The 20,373-nt window shown below is 40.9% G+C and overlaps 1 long non-coding RNA gene across 1 annotated transcript; it reads right to left on the bottom strand.

Annotated features, from left to right (window-relative positions):
- Positions 1–404: 404 nt before the first annotated feature.
- On the bottom strand, positions 405–14,347 carry LOC135451929 (uncharacterized). Its single transcript, XR_010441484.1, has 3 exons — positions 14,247–14,347; positions 1,674–1,744; positions 405–720 (listed from the first exon to the last, which is right to left on the bottom strand). It is a non-coding gene; the product is annotated as an uncharacterized LOC135451929 (long non-coding RNA).
- Between the last annotated feature and the right edge of the window lie 6,026 nt (positions 14,348–20,373).

Raw genomic sequence — 20,373 nt, forward strand, 5'->3', positions numbered from 1 at the left:
GGAGATTCATGACCTCAAGTACCTGCTCTGTAGTAAACCAGAGAGAATTGTCTTTGCTATTCATGAGTTTTAAAAGATAACATGGAATAAATTAACAATTTAACTCTGGATTCAGTAGCTCCTTAAATGAATTGCATGTACAATCTGAATCTACAGCACAGGCACTTTTCCCCCATTTTTTCATCCTTTCTAAGCAAAATTCACATTTTTCTTGCAGCACTTTCCCTTTTTTTTTATCTTTTCTATGCCAAACACAGAGTTCTAGAACAAAAATTGATATTTATCACTGTAATACCAAACTTCTGTGCTATTTTAACCTATATTTAAATTTTTTCCACTAACGCTATGAGGTTTTCATATTTTGCATTAAATATTTCATATTTTAGGCTGCTGCTGGTGTTTCTCTGATTGCCAATAAAAATATGTACCCAAAAGACAATTCCATGCAGTAAAGAAGGAATGTAATTACATCTAACAATGGCAAAAAAATGGATTTTTTTAATGGATCTCTACCACCTCGGATATTTTAGTCAGAATTCACCTTGTTAACTGCAAATACAAAGGTTGGACTTAATGATCTTGAAAGTCTTTTCCAGCCTTAATGATTCTCTGATTCTCAAGACGTGTGGTCAGCTGTGACTCAAATCCTCATTCTTCAGCCCACAAATTCCAAATTAATCTCCAGGGGTTTTCTTCTGACCGTTTTACCTTCCCTGGACCCTAAAAGGGAGAAAAAAAAATAATTTCTATAATATCACTGACACAACTACTGCAATATATTCCCCCAGAGAGATAAATTCTTTCTTATCTTCACTAATGATATGGAAAAAAAAAATAAAACGAAAAGGGAAAAATTGGCGAATTTCACCCAAATGAAATTAGAAAATCAAATACAGCAAATAGAGACATTAGAGATGTGGATGAGAATGAGCTCAAATGCTTCAAAATAACATAGCTTTGGGAAAAAAAAAAACAAAAAAAGATTGGAAGCAGGGAAATGGGAGGAAGGGAATGTAAATGTGGATGTGCTGGAGCAGTGAGCGCTGACTGATGGAATATTCCTGAGCTGGGGCAGCAAACTCGAGGCTCTGCCAGCACAAGGGCACCAGGCTCAGCTAAATGAGCCAAAACCCAAAATGCTGGGCCACAGAAATCAAGTTTTCTCTTGATTTTCAGAGTTCTGTGATGGGTTCTGCATGCAGGGTTTGTGACAGCAGTAAAAAATGAGGATAAACATCATTTTGCTTGGAAACATTTCCAGCAACGCCGAGGAATTCAGGATTCCTTTTATTAGCACAGGGGAATAAAGGATGGCATCGAGGGGGGATTGATGCACTGCATCTTTTAGGATAAGATTTAGGATAAGGATAATGCTTTTAGGATAAACACTGCTTAAGGTGCAAACTGTTCCTTGGTAAAAATCAGGTGACCACAGAGTATCCAAACTATTTGCAGGATACAGAAATAATTACAGAAAATCCTCCTTTTTTGGGTCTACACATGATTGGTCAGCTCCTTAAAACAGAGAATTAGTAATATCAATATTAATAACAAATATTATATTAAATGCATTATTAAATTAATGTATTTTTACAATTATTAAATTATTTATTATTAAATTTAATAATGAATATTAAATTATTAAGTTTCCAACATTTAGAATTTGCTCCCACCTCAGTGCTTGTTTTCCTCAGCCTCCTTTGAACCACCTCAGCCGCGAGATTTGTCTCACACTTGGAAGCTTCTGCAATTAAAAAATTGCTTTTTGTTCCATCCTAAGGAGTTGCTGGGGCTGCCACAAGTTGGTGTTGTGCTAATATTTGATTTATGGGATGGGAAATATTTCAGGAGACACAAGAAGCAAGTTGTTGGTAGGAATTCAACGCTGTGGGTTGGAGGCACGGATGATTTGTGTTATTTGGAGGAACATCACTTTGATTCCTCTCCAAACAAGCTGGCAGCCGTGATTAAACAGCACAGCAGTGAAAATAGATATTTACTGACACAGAACTAGATATGTTCATTAGAAAAGTCATCTAACTGAATGATATTTTTGCAGTCTGAGGGTTGGAGATTGAAAATTAATTAAGGGCGGCATCAGTCCTTGCTTCGCTAGCGGGGAGATCAAGATTTTGGGAGAAGGTTAAAGAAACATAAAAACTTGGTAAATCGGAGTGAAAATCAAAGTTTAAATCTCCTGGACAACCATCAGGATCTGCCAGGCTTGACAGAAGGGCCATGGAATTGCAAAAGGGAAAAATGGAAATATGAAACGAGACAAATTCTGCCCCGTCTCTCCCTGAGCTCCCACATTTACTCATTGACAGATCTGTCCTCTCCTCGTTTGTCACTAAACTTTATTACAGCGCAAATGTAACAAATAAAAATCAGATGTGTTGTGGTTTATGGGTCAGAAATTTCCCTCAGAGCTCAGAAGAACCTTCAGCATGACCCCAAATGCTGCATGATGATGATTTTAGCCGCGGTTCAATAAGCAAGGCTAAATTTAAGACGTTTTGTGGGGTTTTTTTTAAATAAACAGATCCTAACTGCAACAACATGAAACTCACAATACTCATTAAAATGACAACCTCAAAGAGCAGTGTTTGACTTGCAATGAATTAGACCTTAAAATGCTGGAATTTTAAAAGTAAGCAACTCCTATAATTTTGGGCTGGGCTAAAGTTTAAAATTAAACATAAGACTTGATTTAAGGCTGTAGAAAAGGTTTCTAAACTTAAGAGTTGGATGTGGATTTATAGTTTAAAGTAGAGGCATGTTAAATAAAGTAAAAGAAAGTTTAGGGTTTTAGAGTTTAAGATATAAAAAAATAAAAGTAGTTATACAAGTAAATCAGAAGTTTGGAATAGAATTCAATAAGTTTGTGTGTCATAACATGATTAACTAAGAAAAATACACTGTAACATAAGTCTGTAGGACAAAATATTTAAAGATGAGGTTAAAAACATAAATATCTTTGTTAGTAGTGGTTTTTTAGTCAATAACGCCTTCAAAGGTCTTGTAACTAAGGGTTTTGTGACTTTCCAAACTGTGCTATGAAGATGTGAGCTGAACTCACCCTTTTCACTTGGAAGATAAGAAAAATAAGCTACATCATCAAAAATAATTCAGAATTCCCATCTCAAATTCCTTCAAAATCCCTCACACTGAAGGAGACCAAAAACTGAGCGTGAGCCTCAGCAAACAATGAAATTCTTCCCTCACCAGGCTGGGTTTGGGGTTTGGGGTTTGGGATGTGCAGCCCCTGCAATGTGACACAATCACCCTGAGGAACTGAAATAATTTTGTTATAAATGACAATATAATGTTGGCTTTTGCATTTATGCATTGGCTTTAGCATGGTATTGTTAACCACAAAGATTTTGATAAGTTACAATTTTTAAACACTTTGCTTTTTGGTATAGTGTAATCTGTTAGTTTATGTGTGCACTGGGTATCTTACATAAATAGCAGCGTATAAATATAATATATATATTAGTAGTGTATAAATATATAGTAAATACCTACATAAATATAAGTATATACTATATATTTTATATATACATTATATATATTTATATTTTATATAAATAGTAGTGTATATACATAAATATATAAACATATATGTTTATATATTTATATAACATAAATATATAAATATGTTATATAAATATATAAACATATATATTTATATAATATATATTATTTATTTCATATACAATATCATATATTTAATATATATTTTAAGAATATATTTTAATACATGTGCAATAATATATCTTTTACTATATAATGCATTTCTATCATAATAATAATAATATTATATACATATTATTAAATTTATAATATTTATAATATTGACAACATAGACATATATATTTTTATATATTACACAATTAAAAGCATTTTAACATTACATAGTTTCTATTTTGATATTATGCTAAGGCCTAAGATATAATATATATATATATATGTATATATATATGTGCATATATATATAATATTTTATATATTATATATTTGCTGAACATTTATACTGGAGAAGGCCAATATCTCACTGAAAAAAAGGATTCTCTGCAAGCTCCAGGCCTGAGAGCTTTTGGGAATTTGGGATAACACTGGGATTGCATATGGAAACAGCTCATGAAAAAAGAACATTAATAACTAAAATTTAGGTTTAGGGAACTCAAAATTTGAAAGCTAACTCATCAAGTCACCATTACTCACTGTTAATTACCATAAAACACTGATTCAGGAGAAATCTAGAGATAAATATTATGATTATAAGCACTTTTCAAGATTCATAGCGCAGCAAATCTCTGCATTTTGTGTATCTCATTAATAATAAAAAAATATTTTGGCAAGGCTCAGCTATTATTTCAAGGGCTCTCCTTATGTTTTTTTAAATGTTTCATAAATATGCTAAAAAAATAAATTTAAAATGAACTGAAAAAAGAAGAGAATAATGACTTGGTTTCTGCATGAACACAGAACCTAAAGAGTCACAAGGACAGTGGGGAAGAGTTGTAAAAATCAATATTTTTCAACATATATGGGAGGACATATCAATAAGAGGGATTAAGAGATCAATGCAATAAAAATCTCCCTCTAATTAAATGTTTCATGTTAAAAATGCATCTTTTAAAGTGTATTATTTATCAAATTGGAAGATTTGTCACCTGATCTTCAAAACATCAAGAGCAGACAAAGATGAAAGAAGAAATTTAAATAGATTTTAGTATTATTTAGGTTTAGTGCTTGGTCAGATAAAATAAAATATGAAATCAAAAGATTTGGCTTCAGTAAAGAGTATGAGGGACTACGAACAGCTTAAATAAAGGCCTGGAAAAATCAGAACAAATGTCTAAAAAATGGCATCTGAGGAACTGAAAATTTAGGGAGGAAAATGAGCAAAAAAGAAAAACAAGCAAGGAAAAGGTTTGGAAAAAAGGGGGAAATGCAACTTCAAAGATTTATGCAAATACAGATAGAGGTGAAACCATCAACATTAAAGCTGAAGGAATAAACAAGGTGGGGAAAATCCTGGAAGGTGGAAATTTCCCTCTTGAAACCAGTTGGTTTTATGGCCTTATCTGATAATGAAACTTAATCCATGAAAAATTGACAGTGGTAACCTTTTCATGTATTCCTGTAAGGATTTCACCGTTAATTTCCAAGTTTTTCCAATCAGAAGTCGGATTAATTTTTAATCACAGCTTAGTGCAATTTCACATTCCAACAGCAGCTCTTTCTTTCCTTCCTTCTTTCTGCTGAGCAGCTCCTGGTGAAATCCCCACAACTGCAAACCCGGCCTAGTTTTCCTGGGAATGGGAATATTTCCTTAGCAGTCTGATTTTAAGTGAATGGAATGGTTTTTGTGGCGCTGGTGGAGGGAATGAATCAGGCACCAAGGATGCCCCAGCTGAAGGAACATTTGGATAAAGCTCTCAGGCACAGGCTGGGGTGTTGGGGTGTCTGTGCAGGCCTTGGGGTTGCGCTCCATGGTCCTTGTGGGTCCCTTCCAGCTCAGGATTTTCCTCAATCCCCTGGTTTGAGGCACAGGATATTATAAATGCACAGCTCCATGCACATCCCACAGCAAGCTGGCGTGGAGAGGCAGAATATATATTTAGTGCTTATCTTGTGGAGTGACTTTTAATGACATTTTGAAGTGCTGAGGCACTTGGAGGCCCAGATTCTTTATTGGTCCCAGTGTTTCCCTGCAAGCAGTTGCTCAGATATTAAACATCCCCTCAGCCAGGGCTCACAAAACAAACACTGAGCCCCCTCAGCATGAGGCAAATGTTTGATGTAATTCTGTTTTAATTAGTTTATTCTTGGCACCTTTACACGTTTATCTGCGTCCAAACCTTCACACTGCAGCAATTATTGACTTCATCTTCTAATTAGTAATTGCTGAGTCTTGAGGAACTGGTTCAGTTTCTGGCCTACCTCTGCTCTGGGAGAGCTGGGAGTGTTTTCCTGGAGAAGAGAAGATTCCAAGGAGATTTTAGAGCCCTTTCCAGCACTTAAAAGGGCTCTGAGAGAGCTGGAGAGGGACTTTGGAAAAAGGCCTGGAATGTGCTTCCAGCTTCCCTACCAAAGCACAGGTTTAAGAAGAAAAACCCAAAACTCTTCATCCCCTCAGGTTCTGTAGTAAAAAGAGAGTTGGTGTTTTACTGTCAAATCTCCAACAGCCACAGTAAGTGCTTCTGCTTCAAAAATAAAACCTTAAATGACTTCCCAGAGCATTTTTCTTACAGAAGACGTTTGTCTTAGCCCATCTCCCTGAGAAACCAAGAAACCCTCCCCAATCAAGCCTGTCCTCCACTGGCACCATCTGCAGCTCTCAGCTCATCTCCTCAAAGCAGCTCTGCCCCAGCCAGGGATGGCATCATTGCAATATTTTCACTTTTTTTCTCTAAAGAGTTTCAGGTTTTGAGACAATTGAGGCACTTTTAAAAGGACAAAGTGCTCATCCTGCTGTGGTGTGAAGGTTTCTCTCCACCACTGCCACCCATGGTGGCTTTGCTTCTGAGAGGACTTTGGTGTTTTGCTTAGCAAAGAGCCAAATGAAAAAAAATGTGACAGCAGTGCCTTCTTCCAGCAGGAGAAACTTCCCATGGACATTTTTACTACTCTGCTCTTCAAGATGTGATTTTATTCCTGAAAGAGCTGATAAATTCCCAGCTAACTGAATGTCCCATCTGCCCATAAAGTCAGCTTTTAACACCAAGGAAATTCAGTATCTGTCCTGAATACTGCAGCCGAAACACAGAGCCTGGAAAGGTTCAAATCTGCTGTGTGGAGAAGCCAATTATTTTCCTCTTGCAAGCTGATTTATATTATAATTCAAAATACAAACACAATAATTCCAGCAGTGTTTCTTCCAGAGGAAATGCAGATAACAAGATAATGCAGGGAGGATTCATTTCCTACAAGCTGCCTTTGTGTTGTTTATTGAGCTAAATAAACATGAGGGATGTGTGATAATCAAACATCTTCCTGTGGCAAGATAACTGATAGTGACAGGGGTTTTGCTTTAGTTTTAGAACAAGGATTAGAGAAAAATAAGGAAAACAGGACAAAACCCAACTTGGAATTGTTCCTTGATTTGGCAGCAGCGAAGTTTCCCCGGCAGTTTTGCAGGGCAGGCTGTGCCCAGGTGCCTCTCAGCAGAGATTAAATCAGTGTTTCTCAATTTGGGATGCTCAGAGCTGAGGCTGATCATTTGCCTTTCATTGTTATTCATGCCAGCCCCTCTCTCCCTCTGCCTATCAACAGTTAATGTGTTTAGACAATTAATTAGCCATTAGTAAAGTCCCTACTGTAACCAGCCTGTGTCCCCAGGCATTTCCCACTGGAAATTCACAATTTAAATTTGCTGAGCTCTGCGGGTCCCAAACATGAGGGCTCCAGATGTGAGGACAATCCCGGACATTCCTGTCAGAAAATCCCAGTAAAACCAGTGCTGCTGGATCCCACTGGATCCTGAGCATCCATCCTTTGTTTCCTTCCACCTCCTGCTCCCTTGCCCTCCATAGGGTGGAGACAGAAGGATTTGGGCTTGGTCTGAGCTGGATGATGATTTTCTTGTCTTTCTGAAGATGCAATTCCCAACTCAGGCCAGGAGTAAAGCAAATGTGTTAGAAAATGAAGATATTTCCCCTAACACGGATGATGAAATGTCATTTCTGAGGACGGAGGATCAAACAGGAATACCGGAGGAATTTACAAGCAGGGGGGTTGGTATCCATCTCCTCCTTAGCTTTGCAGGGAAATGAGCACTGTAAAGTTCATGCTGAAGAGAAAGGTCACCACTGAGGGTGCAGAACAGGCTGCTCCTGGAACAGAATCATCAAGCAAAAATTCTGAGCAGCTACAGCTGCAAATGGGATTTCACAGCTGCCTCGTAGTAACATTTTTCTCCATTTTCACTACATTTCCTGGAGAAGGGCCTATAAATACTGCAGCAGGACTGAGAAATAATTATCCATTCTTTCCACGAGCGTCCGTAAATATTCTGCTGCTCTGTTTGGGACTGGAGCATGGCCTGACCTACAGCAGGGCTCAGGAGAGACTGGCAGAGGAGATGTTGATTATTTTCCTGCTGGCTCCCAGCTGTGGGATCAATGCAAGGAGAAAAACCTCCCTGGCTGGCCCTTGCCCTTCTCATGCATGGACAGGAGCAGACATTTCCAGCATTTCCACATCTATCAGCACCCTCAGAGATCTGACACGAACCCTCAAGCACGGTTCTCTCCCTCATGGTGTGTTCTGTGGGCACGGCAGAGGTTTGATTTGCACAGGAGTTCACGGCTCAGGCTGAGCCTTCTTCACCTGGGCTCCCCAAACCAGCAGAGATGGCAGAGGGGACAAGGCCCTTGCATGAGGAGCACTTGGAATGAAAAATATCAGAATGATTTCTGTATTGAGTGTTACTATCAATGAACCAGACCATCTTTTAATATGTGAGCAACTGCACGACACAAAAACAAACAGAATTTAACATCACCTTGAATCAGGCACTCTTCAACCCTTTAAAATACACTCAAGGCTCATTTTTTACACAGTTACATGCAGCTAGCTCAGCTTTAAAAAACTCCTTTTCAGCATCTCTGGGTGACCTGAAATTGCCAAGAATGCCAGAACTCCCAAAGCAGTTTCCAATACCTTTCCTGGAAGGTGGCAGCTGCCCTGAACCTCTGCAGCAGCTGGATCTTGGTGTTTTTCTGGAACATTTTGCCCTGCTGGACTGATTTACTCCCTGTAGCAAACAGAAACTTTAAAGCTGACATTGCTAATTGCTCCAGCTCTGTTTACTCCAAGGTGTTTAACACCAGCAGTGTTATCTGACCAGGCCCTTTGGAGCTCCCTCACAGAGGAGAGCGAAAATAAACAGAGCCCAGAACAACTGCTGGAAACTGAAGTGCTCAGAATTAACATTTTGTTCAAGAACTGACTGGATTGGAGCCAGTTTCTTGCTGATAGGAGGGAAAGAAGAGGATTTTTGTTCCTTGTGGGGCACAACCTTGCCAGGCCCACCATTGTCCCCCCCTCATCGTGAGGGACACCGAGGGATTGGGAAATAATCAGATTCCAGCTGTGCCTCAAGGAAGTGTGGGAATCACTGCATGGATTTTCAGGCATTCTCAGCACCTCCAGCAAGGCCTTGGTCTGGTGAAAAGTAAACCCTAAAATAAACCCATGTTTGTGCTCTGTAACAAAGGGTGATCAGCACACACTGCTCAGTCAGGGCCTGGAGGTCACCCAGCATCGCTCCTGCTTCCCTTCCCACCTCCAGCTCTGGAGATTTTACCTGCTCCCAGCTCTCATTCTCACCCTGGAGACCTCAATGAGTCTTTTTTATCCTTTATAGGAAGGTTTGGGTTGGAAGGGACCTCAAAGCCCATCCAGTGTCACCCCTGCCATGGTGGGGACACCTTCCACTGTCCCAGGGGCTGCAAATCCCATCCAACCTGGCCTTGGACACTTCCAGGGAAATCTTTTGCTATAAATGAGATCTCTATTAATGGAATCTCTATTAATTTACTCTGCAGGAGCAGCAGCAGCAGCACAACCTGCACAGCCGAACTGCACTACCCAAATAACCCCCAGATATTTGCTGCCCATTTTTGTCTCTCCATTTTTATTGCAGCTGCAGTCTCTCACTGAAACACAACTTTCTGAAGCGTTCCATGTTGAGACACTTCAGCTTCTCTTTTTTCAGGTCACTTTTTCAGTCCATTTCCCTTTGTAGTAAAACTCTGCCAGCCAAACCTCCCTATTGATTGATATATGGGAGACTTCTCTCCAAGTCAATAATAGCCCAGAGCAAGAATCAGTGGCTCTTTGCTGTTATTTATCCATAAAGAGCTTTATTGAGCTAAACTGGTGTTCAGTTTAGCCTCTCACAGTTTATCATTTTATTTTTTTTACCAATTGTCCTTCTTAACTCTGTTGGAATCTGCTGCCAGCTAAATCAGGCCAGAGAAAGCTTAACAAGTGAATGACAACCATAATTCAGTGTTTGCTGCTTCAAACCTTGATCTTGCCATTCTAGCAGCAAAATTCCTGATATATTCTGAAATTAAAAAGCAATATGCAAGGAATAATGAAAGGAGTGGATTAAAGGGAGCAGGGAATTCAGGATGTGCCCAGCAGAATTCTATCTGCTGTGACTGGGGTACAAATATCATTTCACACCATGCTGCACAGTGTCTCCCCAGCTTCATCAATTGCCTCCCAGGACAATGGGATATTGAAGGAAATAAACAGAGCTAAATCATTGAAGAGATGATTATTTGTTCATTACTTAAGACTGTGTGTTTCAATTGGCAAAAAATAGGACTAAAAGCAAATACTCCCTGCTCACTAATTAACTCTGCATCTTAGCTGGCATTTTGTTTTTGCTCTAACTCAGAATCTCAGAATTAGAGCTACAAAATCCCAGAATTAAAACTGTAAAAAAAAAAAAAAAACAAACAGACTTGGAGGGTCTTGCTTATATCAGTTCCTCATAAGATCTTTGGTTTCTGGGATATTTCTCCCTTTTTTCCACTACTTTTGGTAGTGATTCATGAGGTAAAAATTCCACTTTTCTTTTTTCCCCTTTAAGATTTCACTGTGCTTTCACTTATTCTTGATTTTAACATACATAATAATGTTTAAATACAATTCTGAAGGATATTCTGATGAATAATAATGATCCACAACTAAAAAGCTCCAAAATGGTGTGGAACTGTGGCAGTTACCTGGTGTTTAGGCGCCAAAATGCTCAGACACATTCCCACATTTCCATGCCAGGAGTGAGCCCAATAACTTTTGTAGAAAAACCCAAACCTCCCCAAAGATGCATTTTCCATCCTTAAAAGGTTGCCCCTCGAATTTACTGCACGTTTAAAAGCCTTCAAAAAGCCTTGGCAGTGCTGTAAACACTTCCAAACCTGTGCCCAGAACAACTCTTTGCTCTTAAAAGCTGCCAGGGATTTAAAAATTCTCAATCTCAGGCCCTACCCGGGGCCATGGTAACACGTGTAGGAATAACAACTTTCAAAAAGGGTGTAAAAAACCTTTTTAAAATAAATGGTGAAGGCCCTGCCCTTGGGGCAGCTCCTACCTGCTGCTGTCAGCTCTTTGGTGATCCTGGCAGTGTAAATCCCAAAACCAGGATGATTTCTCCTCTGCATTGTGATTTTCACTAATAAATCCTGATCTTTTCATTATCACCATGAATATCATATAATCCCCTTTTTATCCTTCTGAGCGCTTGGTTTTAAAGTTATCTGGCAGTGCAAAGCTCCCAGGTGTTAATTGCACCTTGTGTGGGATAACTCTTGCAGCTCCTTCCATGTTCCCTTCCCATTAAATTCCATGCTCCCATCCAAAGGCATCAGCAGGAGCAGCTGATAGAGTTCCTTGCATTATTAATTATTTTGTAGGATCTGCTGTTCCTTCTCTTCATTGTCCAACCTGCTCTCTTCCCTGGGAGCAGGGAGAAGCTGTGGCTGTCCCATCCCTGAAAATATTCAGGAGAAATTGGATAAAGCTTGGAGTGAGACTGTGGAAGGTGTCTCTGCATCAAGGTATTCCTATTTATTTCTGTATTATAGACATTAATCCTAACTCGTGGTTTAAAACACCCAAACAGTGTGGTTAGAGCTGTCTATTCCCAATAAAAACGTGTCCAAGGCACAGGGAATGAGCAGTGCCAGGTGGGTTGCAAGGCCTATATTTCATTTTCTCCTCTGCAGCGAGTGCCGGTGGTTCCTGCAGTGAATAATTGGCTGCACCTTGTAAAACACGAAGTGAAACATGTACAGAGAGTCTGTTCTGTCCACCCAGATGTGGCTGTGGAATAATAAAGACCCAAAGATTGCAGCTGGCCTTGGCAGACTCCAAAATCCAGGCTTGTAAAGACACTGGGATCATCTTTATGCATTCACGTGGGGTAAGTAAATGTAATTAAAGGATGGAGACACTAAGACCTGCACAGACCTGGGATCCACTCTCAATTTAACGAGCCAATTAAGGGAAATTAACAGAGTTCTACCCTGCTCCAGTGCCCAGAAGGTGAAATCCCAAAGGGATAAACAGCAGTCCAAGGGAACTTGCCCTGCCCAGGAGATGATTCAGGCACTGGGAGCTGCTGGCCTGGAAGAAAAGGGATGACCCCTCCTGGTTTCACACAGCAGGGATTTCTTTCCGAGACACGAGAGCCAGAAATTGCATCCCAAGCCCCCAGGGAAGGTGGGATGTTTTTGCCCCCGGTTCTCTCGCTGCAGCTCCTCGTGGTGTGCATTATTTCAGCTCCACCGAGCCCTCCCCTGCAGCACATCTTGGCAAAGACATTTGGAGATGGGAAACAAACTCGGTTACACACCAAAAGCACCCTCAGTAGCATCAAACTTGTTTGTCAGAACACTTCAGCACAGGGCTGGCACTCCCTGGTGCAGTATAAATACGAGGATTAAATCAGTGTAATAATTGATTTTTTTATAGGTTTTTTAAAGCTCTACTTTCCAGTTCCCTTAGTGGTGGATGCACTCACCATATATCCAGGTTTTGTGGGTTTTGGTGCTCCAATAGCTGCACAATCAATATTTAAATTGAAGTTACATGGAACAATGCTCTGCTAATGCTCAAGAAGTTCCTACATTTGATCTGTTGGTTTAAGGCCTGCAGTTTCCATTGATCAAAATACACATTCTCTTTAAACCACAGGTAATAGTGGGTGGGGAAAGAAAAAACCTGCCTGAATGAAGCATTTAAATATAAATATAAATTAAAATATAAACCTCCAAAGATTCCAGTTTGATTTGCAATGACGAGGGGTGATGGGAAAGGCCGTGCCTAGCAAAGTGTGGATTCCTGCTCCTTGCTGGATCCCAGGGCTTGCAGCTCTCACTGCTCATTCCCTGAGCTCCCAGGAATTCTTCCATCCACCCATCTCCCAGCTCCTGGTATTGCCCTCTCCCACAGAGGGGCTAGAATTTTTTAGGAGAATTAATTAAATTCATTAAATCAATACAATTATTTTAATTTAATTAATTGTTCTACTGAAGGCCATCTATTCCTAATAAACAAGGCAATTTTGTTGAGTCAATATTTTCCTTTAACAGCTGAAAGCAAAGAAAAACCCTACATTTTTGATTAGTTGGTGAAATTGGGTGGTTTTAAAATTCTCTTTCACCAAGAAGAAAAATATAAAGAAAGCTACATGAATGCCTCCAGAGGAAAAGAAACAAATTAATGAAGCTTCTGGTTGGCTTGAGTGTAGTTCTACAAGTGATGTCTGTCCTATAGATTCGGTTTTTTTGGCTAGAACATGTAAATAGGTCTGACTAATTTAGGAAGACATCAGGATATCAATAACACAAACCAGCCCACTTGAATAATCATGAATTTCTCTTCAGAACTGAGGCACCTCCCAAAGAAGCACTGGGATAAACAATCTCCTTGGGATTGCTTGGAGAGCTGCAGCTGCTGGAGCACCAAGAGGGTGAATTCCCTGCTTTTGGGGCAGGGAATTTTATTTTATTTATTTTATTCTACCCAGCTCTTCCCATTTTGAGCCTCTTTCCTTTGTCCCTGCCAGGAATGTTTGATTTGAGCGGGATAATTGGAACTTCATCTGCTGCTCCTGCAGCCAGAGTCAAAAGGAGGAGAGGAAAGGATGAACCCAGAGCCTTGAGAGCTGTGCACCTCTAAGCAGCAGAGTTTTGGGGCCTTGGCAAGAATGAAATGAGCATTTTGTTGCTGGAAAAAAATTCTTTAGGAACCAAATGCAGCCTCTGCCTTGTCTGGTGATTGCTCATTGCCTGTGCCTGCCTCATTCTTGTTATGCTCTTGTTAACTTAGAGGCAAAAGTTGCACCCTGAAATTATTTAGGACTCTGAGAATTAAATATTGGCAGGCCCAACAAGAGAAGAGGATGAATTAAACAAGAAAAAAAAAATTTAAAAAGAGGGTGGATTAGATCTTTCAAAGCCTGAATAAAAACACTTGGAAGACAATTTATGTGTCAGATTCATAACATCAGTTCTCCAACAGACACGCATCATAAAAGCAAGAGCTTTAAGAAGTCAAAGATTTGCAACAGCTAACATCCAAACAACAAAAGCCCAAACTTCTCTGAGTTGTTTATACTCAAATAAAGGGAAAAGAAGTAAATTTTTCTTATAGCCTCTAATGTTTTCCAACACAAGCTGTATACAGCCTAAGAGCATCCTTGGGATGAGCCTTACCTCTGGGACAGTGGACAGAAGATTGCTCTCCTTGGTTCCAGCAGTTGGAAGGGCTGGAGAAGAGAAGATGAGCAGTTGGATTCCTCATTCCTAGCAGGAAGCACTTTCTCTCCTTTGGGATAAGGAAACCCCAACCTCTGCTCCTGCTTCATAAACCCCAGCAGCTGCTTCCCCCTGAGTGCTTTCCCTCCTCCAACCATCTCCAGCTGCTCAGGGATGGAGGCCCTGGATTTGCTTTGTTAAGATATTAACTGTGAGCCCGTGGGTTGATTTGGGACATCTGCTCCAGGTCACCTCCAGCAGGACCTGTGGTGGGAAAATAAAATTGTTCAGATTGGAAGTTAGAAAGATGATTGATAATGATGAATGAGCTGAACTGGAGGTAATGAGGTTGGATGTGAGGAAGGAATTCCTCCCTGTGAGGTGCTGGGGTGGGAATCAAGTAAAATTAATAAAAACATGAGAACCACAAACAATATGATGTGCATTTATTAATGGTACCTTGGCCTTGGTCCCCATTCCCAAATTTCAGGACCCCAAATCTCAAGGTAACTTTATTCTCTATATTTATATTATTTATATATTTATGGTCTCAACTCTTGATGATCTCAGAGGATTTTTCCAATTTTAATGATTCTATAATTCTATAATATAAATATTAATTCCTGTGGTGTGTGAGCAACATCCTGGCTCTTTACATCAAAAAAAACTTCAGGAAAATATCAGTGACTGTTGTGTACCAACTTTAGCAGCTGAACCTTTGTGAGTGTGATGTGAATGTGACATTAAAATGCTCCCAAACCCTGCGTAGGGAAGTGTTTCATGAGTAACTGCTAATATTGCACAGCCACAGCTGTCAAGATGAAACAGGACAAAAATGGCAGGAAAATCGTGTTCTCATCTTTTAAGAGATTAAAAAACCCAGCCTGAGGAAAAGCAGATTAACCAGTGCAAAAAGCACTTGGCAGTGGCCACCCTGGTTCATTCTGAGATTTGCCTGAATGATTTCCAGCCTCCTGTTTGGTGTGAGGGGGTTTCAACACATTCAGCAAATCCAAAGATGTGTTTTCACTCCATGAACTTCAAAGGTGACAAATTTGAAAGGAGCCTGAATGTCATCACCCCTTTCTGATAAAGGAGGAGGAAAACACGTGTTTGTGAAAGCTGGGGATTGATCCTGGATAAATCGGGAGCAGAGGGGGGAACAGAAAACCAGGTGTTTGTAAAGGTTTGAGTTTCATCCTAGATAAATCAGGAGCAGAGGGGGGAACAGCAACAGGAAAGCAAATCCTGGGTGTCCCTGGTGATGCTGCTGTGATTCCTCCATGCTCTGAACTCTCCATGAACTTGGAGCGTCACATTTTAGGAATAAGTTTTTCATAGAAAGGGTGATAAAATCCTGGAATTGTCTGCCCTGGGAGGTGGTGGAGTCCCCATCCCTGGGTGTGTTTAACAAAGCCTGGATGTGGCACTGGGTGCCAGGGTTCAGTTGAGGTGCTGGAGCTGGGTTGGACTCGATGATCTTGACGATCTCTTCCAGCCCAGTGACTCTGTGAATTCTGTGAACTCCCTTCCTTGGAGCTCTGTGACCACTTTATAAATCTGATTTTCTGCAAATATTTGGGAGCACGTTAGCTGATGGCAGGACAGAGGTGGAATGCTAATGGCTGCTGGCTGCAAGTGCAGCAGATGAGAACTCCTTGGATGCCAGGCGAGGTGTCGGCTCTAATAAAGCAATGTCATGCCAGGCCTCCCCCGTCGCTGCCCTGTGGTGACATGAAAAATTATAATGGGGGAAAAGCAGAACTTTGCAGATATAAATAACTGGAGACTCTGAGAGAACATTTCCAAGCGGGGCGGTGGAAAAGTGTAAACATTTCTGAAGGAGCTGCAGGGAAGGAGATTATTGCCACCTATTGACAACAGCACTGAAATAATCCAGCCTGTCTGCTCCTGGTGAGGAGGAATTGCTGCCTGGGAGCTTTGCAGCAGGCTGCTCCTGTTGGATTTGTGAGGCAGGGGATACAGGGCTTGGGAATAGACCCCATCTGAGGGGAATTTTAAATAATCCAAGCCTTTAGAGAGGTGTGTGATGGTGTTCACAGGGGTCCCAGGATGAGGGAAGAGATGAGGATCTGACTCCATGTTTCAGAAGGCTGATTTATTATTTTATGATATATATTATATTAAAACTATACTAAAAGAATAGAAGAAAGGATTTCATCAGAAGGCTGGCTAAGAATAGTGTAGGAAGGAATGATAAATGTTTGTGGCTTGGTTCTCTGTCCGAGCCAGCTGACTGTGATTGGCCATTAATTAGAAACAACCACATGAGACCAATCCCAGATGCACCTGTTGCATTCCACAGCAGCAGATAATCATTGTTTGCATTTTGTTCCTGAGGCTTTTCAGCTTCTCAGGAGGAAAAATCCTAAGGAAAGGATTTTTCATAAAAGTTGTCTGCGGCAGAGGTGGTTTAGCAGTAATTGAACATTTGGCAATGCAGGCCAGAGCATGTGATGCTGCTGGATCCAGAGGGATGGAGCAGGCACGGAGGAGGGGAAATGTGGTAAATCCATGGAGGGAAGGCTGTCATCTCACAGGAGCAGTGGTATTTCTTCCATGGAGTTTGTCCCTGGAGATCCTGGACGGATCCCACTGCAGGCCATGGCTGCTTGGAAGTGTGTTCAGCTTGGACACTGCCTGGAATGTCCTTAAAACCTGGACTGGAGAGTGAACACGACTGCAAGTCAAATCAAAAGTTAGCAGCATTCAGTCACACAAAGTCTAAAATCTGGTTAATCCTTTACCAGGAATGCCAGTCCTGTCCTTAGGCTGATTTCAGCTCCTCAGAACAGTCTCCATGCAACGATCTCCCTCCTTTCCTGTGTCCTTTTAGCATTTCACATCTGAAGCTGATGCTGTAGGATTTGAGCTTTCTTATTTCCATCTCTCTGTAACCCTGCAGTTCTTTAGTGTGTAACTCTGAGCTCCACACCCAGTGCCAGCTGCTGCTGTCCCATTTTGGGCAGACACAACAATTCCTCTCCAGGCCTGGCAATCAAGGACACCTCACTGCCCCAGGGCCCAGAGATGGAAACAAAAGGGAGTTGGGGCAGCAAACTGGGGCTCAATGCCTTCATTACCTGAAGCTGGAATTGGAAGATGAGCCCCCAGTATGTCCTGCAGAGCTTCCCCTGCACCTCCTCAGGAACCGCGGCCTTGCCTGGCACTGCTGTCACCCCTGAGCCCTGCAGGAACAGGGGGCAGCTCGGTGACATTGTCCAGGTCATCCCTCATGCCCTAGGGTTCTGCTTTTTATATTTTTTCATCTATTTGTAACCCTGCAATCTTTAGTGTGTGACTCTAAACTCCATGTACAGTGTGAGCTGCCTCTGTCCCATTTGGGGCAGACACAACAATTCCTCTCCAGGCCTGGCAATCAAGGACACCTCACTGCCCCAGGGCCCAGAGATGGAAACAAAAGGGAGTTGGGGCAGCAAACTGGGGCTCAATGCCTTCATTACCTGAAGCTGGAATTGGAGGATGAACCCCCAAAGTGCAAATGGCCCAAAGTTATAAAAGTGTGAAACCCGTGAGCCGTGGGGCAGTTTGGGTGTAGGCCCTGAGGGGCTGGGTCTGCCCTGGATGTACCTGAAGGGCCTTCAATCAACAGAACTGCTTTTTATTGCCTTCACTCTGTCTGCCCTCTGGTTTTAGGGAGCCCCAGAAAAAAGGCATCAAAACCCTCTCCCCCTGTGCCTGTCAGGACTCAGTTTATTATTAGGCACCTCCAGTGTGATTCACTCCTGACAGCCCACTGATTTCTGCTCTAATTTGGGTCAGACAGTGCAGATGGAGACCAGTTCCCTGCCCCATTTTATCCAGTCCTCAAATTCATTTGCTATTTGGTAGAAATCCAAGCCCAGAAATTTTTATCTTTCACTCGTCTCTCAAGAATTCCCTCTCTGATCCATTTGCACTTAACTCTGTCGGACAGATTTTCAGGTGAAAACAAAAATTCCAAGAGGTTGGAACACTTTCCTGCCATACAGCAATATCTGCACAGCCTTTGCTGTGGGTATTAAAAAAATTATTTTAAATATTATTTTAAAATATTATTTTTAAATTTATTTGTATTTTAATATTTTATTATTATCATTATTATTTTGGCATCCTTTAGAAGTTCCATTTCTGGAATTCCTAAAGGATGCCAAAATAATAATGATAATAAGGTGAAATGAAAATGTGAAAATGAATGTTGTTTGAATAACCTGTGTCGTGGGATGCATTTTTGTTGAATGGAACCCTGACTAAGTGCTAACTGGAAATTTAGACTTTAGTCTGGGGTTTGATTAGAGAATCTTGGAATTGTTAAGGTGGGAAAAGACTCCAAGATCATCAAGTCCAATCTTTGACCAAATATGACCCTGCCCACTGAACCACATCAGAAAGTGCCACATCCACTCAGTCCATGATTGCAGATATCTGATGAAAGAAGGTAAAAAGGCTAAACACAGTAAAACCCAGATTTTTACAGCTGGATATTTAGGAGAAGCAATTTTATACTGAGAACTCAGCAAGGTTTGATTCTGAATCCACTCACTCCTAAACTGCTTCTTGTATCTCCAACTTTGTGTGCTAAGTTTGAAAGGAAGAGCTCTCAAAAGAAGGGATTTCCTTGAAGAGCAATGCAGATGGCAGCAACGAGAGCAAAAACCAAAGCAGACGAACAAATCAAAGTCACACAGAGCAAATCCCAAGCCCAAAGTCCACAGGAACGGGATCTGCACTCGTGTGCAATCCTCCAACTTCTTAATTGGCCTCCAAGATTTGCCTGGAAATTTCTGGTCAACAGAAAATCAAAGGGAAAGGCGAAATAATTGCAGCGCTCGTGTGGCGGCGCAGCCTAATTAATTGACTTTCCTGGTGGCTATAAAATGCTCCCAAAGTTTCCCAAGCAGGATTTCAGAGCTGCTAATAAGTGATGGCAGGTGCTGAAGGTGACATTGACAAGCATTTGTCTGCAGCCAGCAAAGAAATACGGCCACACACGCTGGCATTATTGGATATTAGAGGTTCTGCCTTCCAAATGTCATATTTTAAATGTCATTGGATTTGCAGAGAGGGGGAAAAAAAATAAAATTTTAATGCTATTTTAGTCATGTACCTCTCGTTGAGCCTTAAAATAATGTCAATTTTTACGAACACTTTTAATAGTATGCAAAAGTAATTATCTGCAGTCTCTGAGGTTCAGTATCCTTTAATAATGAACTGAGTCATTCCATATCCCAAATTTATTAATGGCTGTTTGCAGACTGGAGGGGAGCAATGCAGGAAGAGTCAAGCACCACAAAATTCTGAGAAAAGCGGCAGATTCAGATTAATTTATCTATGTGCCAAATTTGCCAAATTTGACCAAAAGATCCATTCTGGTCCAAGACATCCATTTTGGTCCAGTAACATTTAATAGTGGTTTTGGTGGGGTTTAAGCAACCACATAACTCTGATTTCACTGCCAGCTTTAATTTCACTGAGTCAAAACCTGTTAGGTGAAGGCATTAGGGATGGTTTGGTCTTTACTGTAAATATTTAAGATGTAAGATAAGACTTGTTTATCTCTGCATTCAAAGTGGGTGATTCAAACCTTCCTGAACCGACTCTCCAGGGGTCATTGCTGATCATTTCATATATCCAGCCATTTCCAACAACACCCAGACAATTATTTTCTACTCAACATCTAAAGAATAACTATCGATTCTTGTGAAGCACAAGAAGTGAAATTGAATCTCAGGCTGCAAAAATTAATACTCCATCTTCAAATGTGAGAGGGGTCTCATCAGAATCCCCTCACCACACATTTTGCTGTTCCCATGAATTGTGATTCAGGCAAAAGATGATGATCTGAGGGTTGGAGCATCCTCTGAAGCAGCAGCAGCAGCTCCAAGGCAACTTTTGGGAGGGAAAAGGGGAATTTTGCCCAGTTCCTCATGCCCACCCTGTGCTCCAGGATGCTGCTTGGATCACCCCTGTTTGAACCTCACCTCCAATCATGGCTTGGTGCCTTCCCTCTCATAATTTGCTGCAGGTTTCTGTCACAGACATCTTTTATGAAAAATCCTTTGCT

Source organism: Zonotrichia leucophrys, chromosome 9 (assembly GCF_028769735.1).
Source record: "Zonotrichia leucophrys gambelii isolate GWCS_2022_RI chromosome 9, RI_Zleu_2.0, whole genome shotgun sequence".
Lineage (NCBI taxonomy): Eukaryota > Metazoa > Chordata > Aves > Passeriformes > Passerellidae > Zonotrichia > Zonotrichia leucophrys.